The sequence below is a fragment of the Akebia trifoliata genome, chromosome 9, assembly GCF_017979445.1.
Source record: "Akebia trifoliata isolate Shusen 1 chromosome 9, ASM1797944v1, whole genome shotgun sequence".
Taxonomy (NCBI): Eukaryota; Viridiplantae; Streptophyta; class Magnoliopsida; order Ranunculales; family Lardizabalaceae; genus Akebia; species Akebia trifoliata.
In genome coordinates this window covers 8,600,538-8,605,414 of record NC_141383.1, presented here as the reverse complement: position 1 = coordinate 8,605,414, position 4,877 = coordinate 8,600,538, and positions in this window count along the sequence as shown.

Here is a 4,877-nt window from a genome sequence, read left to right as displayed (position 1 = left end):
CTAGAGCAAGTTCTTGTATTGCTTCTAGTTTCATGCATTTCTTTTATCTGAAATGTTTATAAGTTCTTTTTAAGATTTCTTGCACCTTTTATTCTTAATATAGATACTTTATACTTGGATTAGATCAAGATAAAGTATCCTTAAAATAGATAGTTGGTAGTAGGAAGTTCGAGGAATTCTACTTTGTTTATGTTTCCTCATTTGCTTTCATTTGCTAAACTTTCCAATCTAAGGAGTTAACACCAAGCCCTTACGATTGAGTTATAAAAAGGCTAGAAACTAGGAATTGCTCATTAAAATGTTCTAGATAGATCCACCTCCAATGGTGCTTTAATTTCATTAGTGTACTTGCTTTTAACTTCGTTTACTTTTTTTCATTTTCTTGTAACTTTAAATCTTCTTGATAAGTTCAAAAATACAAATAAAACCAGCTTTAATTCTTTTTGGTTAGTTCAAATTTTATCCTCTTAACTTAACTCTACTCCTCCTTTCTCTTGGGTTCGATCCCCTATTTTCTCCACAAATAAGGTAAAAGTAAGATTAATATTGACTCCGGTGGAAAAAACAACGATAGTACCTCCAAAATTTTGACGTCACTATCGGGGAAAGGTATAGGTAGTAGTGGTAAGTTTTCATTTAAAATTCATTTCTTTCATTTTTATTTTATTTTTTTTTCTTTTGGTTTCTTTTTGTAAGTTGAAGTGTTCTTGAGGGTTCAAGAGAGAAGAAACAAAAAAAAATTAAAAGTCATTCCTATTTTTTTTCACCCCAGATACCAATCTCCGATTAACTATTATAGTATATCAATCTGGGGTAGAATGAAATTTTCTATCAAATATGACAAAGTCAGTAAGATTTGGATAAGTTAGAATCTATTTTTGAGTCCATTTACTATCATTTATGCTAACATTTTTATTCTGCTCATTGTGGGTATATATTTTTTTATTATTTTCTCCTTAGGTTTGCACACCAAAATTGGGATTGGTGACCTAAGTCAACTCAAACCGTCTTCACCTCATTTAGCATGGGAGATAATCCCGAAACACCCATGCCTCTCTATGCTAGTGGGTTACTCCTTGCCTTTGTGTGTTATTTTTTCAATTTACACACACTTGAAATAGTTAATTAAGTAGTAAAGAGCACCCCTCTCCTAGAGATGGCATGATAAGATAAAGATTAGAAATCATTACTAATTCCTTGTTCTAATTAGGATAATCAACTCACTAGTCATCCAATCAAATTAATTAAAATTGGTTAGACTTGACTTTAGGCCCTATCAAGCTCAATAGGCAAAACTAATCTAAGTTGCACCAATTGCACTTCTTGGCTGAAAATAGTGTCTAAGCACAATCCTGCCCCCTATACCTCGTGTACTAAGGGGATAGACGACGTCTATTCTTGATGAGAGGTGATTTAAGAGTGCTTTTGCTCAGCATCGTGCTCCACCTCTCAACTGGGGATTCAATTGGCTGTTTACGATTTCAAAGATTTGGATTTGAGGTTAAGATTACCACTTTGAAACAATTAGGAGCTATCTAGTCATAAGAACCCAATATTATATGTGAATTCCTCCATCTCTTGTGTGCAAATCAATAGTGTATAGATACAGAACCTCGAGCAAATTTTGCATCGTCATGGAGTTTATGAGAGAATCGTGGATCCCGTATATTCTATGTGATAATTACGGTCATTCTCCTGAGCGTTGTCCAAGTCTGCCCATGCTTCGTGCTATGGATGCCAATATGCATCATTGTCAAAATTCTTATTGGATGCTTACACTTAGTTCGTTCAACCAACCATATCATATACATAATTGGTTTTCCTCAGATACAATACCTAATCAGAACGAGTTCACTCAAGGTAGTTATTTTAGTAACAATGAGGATTTTTATATGCGCGAGACCTCGATGATGAATCCAACCATAATTCCTCAACAATCCTATGATTCTCAATAATTTTTCGAATATAGAACTGTAGAGCCAAAGTCAACATTCAATGTCTCAGTTTTATCCTCCTCCAACTTCATCATTAGAGTCATTGATGACTGAGTTGTTAAATTAACAACAACAGTTCATCCAATAACAATAGCTCCATCAACAACAATAGGACATAGGTCAAGCCTTAGCTAGCATAGGAGCTCAATTGAGTCACCTAGCGCTATCTTTAGAAGAAAGAAATGTTGATAAATTCAAAAATGAGGATATCTCCATCCCAGAAAATCCATTATTCTTTCAAAATAACCTTAGTGATCAATTCTACTCTTTTGAAGATTTCAATGACTGTCCTTCAATAATTGATAACCCCATCTCAATTGAAGTTCAAATTCAAACCAATGAGATTATAATTCCAACCGATGTTGGAAGTCCAACTAGGTCAGCTTATTGTGGCCTTAGAAGAAAGAGAGAATGGTCAATTTTTAAATGAGATAACCCCTGAGAGCCAACCAATGTTATAAATTCCTAATAAGCTAACCAATTGTACAAATTTAGCTAAGGAAACTGATCCACCGTTAGAAGAAACTGTTGTTCAGGAAGAACCAAAGATGAACTCTAATTTGTTAGTCATACCAATCCCGACCACTACTGATCTAAACTTGTACCCCATCCAGCCTATCCTTTCACAAGATTGTAAAGACCCTATCTGTCTAACAACTTCCATTCTCTTAAGAAATACGATCGTTGAGAACTATTTTGAAAAGGTGATGACACTAATAACTGAGGATAAACGAGAGATGTTGATCATTTAAAAAAATCATTTTCATGTCCTAACGATGATCAAAATCTGTCTACCTATCATTTGGGGTAGGAAGTCGATTGTCGTGTCTATCAAATTAGATGTTAGGAAAATTCTTAAAAATTGGACATTTTGATAGGTCTAGCTGAAAACGTTAAACTTAATACTACCTGGGAGGTAACCTATGTGCTTTTATTTTAATAAGTAGTGTAGTTAGGGAAAAAACTTAAAAAAAAAAAAAAAACTCCAACCCTAATCCCTTTCTTATTCTCTTCCTGTTCAAGAAAACTTTCAACCAAACCAATCAATCAGTGCTACTAGGACTACAAACTGGTTAGTAATTGTTGATTAAGTAACATAGACAGATGTTGGCCTATATTGAAAAGAAGAAGGCACAGGTAACTGAAAGTTCAGATTCAGATTAAGATGGATTTCATTATTAGATTAGGACATTTTTAAATTGTTTCTTAATTCTTCAGTAAGATTTTCTTTATGCAAAACTATTTCAGAAATTATAATTGTTATAGCTTTTAATTTTTTCAGATCAGTTGTAACAAGATTTTGCACATTAATGATCAATCCTTTTCAGGTGTGATCTAACATTTTTCTCTCTTTCCTTACTATGTATATATTGAAGACAATATTTTATTTAGGTTTAGGGGTATTAGGTTAGCTCACAATTGCGTTACATAGCATTCTAGTTTAGTTTTATGTTTCATTCTAATTTAGCTTCATGTTTTCAGAAAAAAATATTTAACACTTTCGAAATATTTTCTTCAAAATCTTTGTATGTACTTTTTACATATGAAAAAATTACTTTGAAAAATTCACTTTTGATTGCGTACTCGAAAAAATAAGATTTTATTGAACAAGAGTTGACCATCTTCTTTATCTAGAGTGTTAAGGGAAACCTAGCCTAGTGAACTATGACTTCCTTGTCTTTTAGTTGGCTGGTTAGAAGAAAAATAAAACTGGAATTAATATGACTTGGACAGCAACCATAAGATTAGACTGGGTACCTTGAAAAGGATTGCCTACTTTTTGTAAAAAGAACACTAGAAAATGGTGAAGTATGAAAAAGTTGAGAAAATAAAAAATTGAAAGATGTGAAAAAGACCAAAGTAAAGTAAAAATGTTAGAACTGAAAAAATACAAAAAAGAAAAACGTCCAATGAGACCAATTAGTTCAGTAGGGTGAACGTCGTCAATTGTAAAAATGTGAGAAAATTGAAATATCATTGATAAAGCCCCTTAGAGGTATTAATATGAACATCCACACTTCTCACAATCCCAAACATGATACCTAGTTTCGAGTTAAAACTTAGCTAGAATCGACTATTCTTAGTAATTAGGAGGTGGAATCTTGTTCCTTAAAAATAAGTTATTTTAAAAATAAAAAATTAGAAAATCACACAAGCACTCAAGTTATTTTTGAAATTTTTTAAAATGAGAAATAAAAACTTATAACTTTGTTCAAACGTAAATGACCTTTGCTGATTTGTGAAATATCATTATGTTCGCCTTACATACTTTGATTTTGATTTTGATATTTCTGTAAAGTGTTAAAATTTTGTAGGTATATTCTTTACAAACCCTCACTAGTCAAACTCATCTACTAGGGATATCTTAGCGGTTCAAGGGCTTACAGCATTCGCTAAATGCAGTCGAGGTGCCTGCAAAAGTGGTAGTTTTATTTTCAAGGGACTAGAAAAATGATAAATTTGGGGGTGAGATGAGTGTTTTGAAACACTCAATTATACGCACGTTTCCCAGACATTTATCTTGATTTTTGTCAATATTTCTCCATATTAAGGTAATAATCATGATAAGCCTCGAAACATCATGTTGCATGTTAATTAGGCTTAATTATACATAAATAAATTCATTACTAGATAAATCTAATTATGTGTGTTTCTTGTGCAGAAAACCAACATTTTAGAATCAAAATCTGAAGGCAAAAGTATTTGGGTCCACTTTGAAATGCCCTAATCCTTAACTCATGTTCTCTTCTTTTATATTTTTGTGCAAAAAAAATGTGGAGGCTACTTTTGGACTCTTCTACTCACATTTTTTTTCTTTAAATAGAGCTTCAATTTCTAGAGAACTCCTCCTTCTTAGTTCTCTTATCCAAGACTCTTTTAATA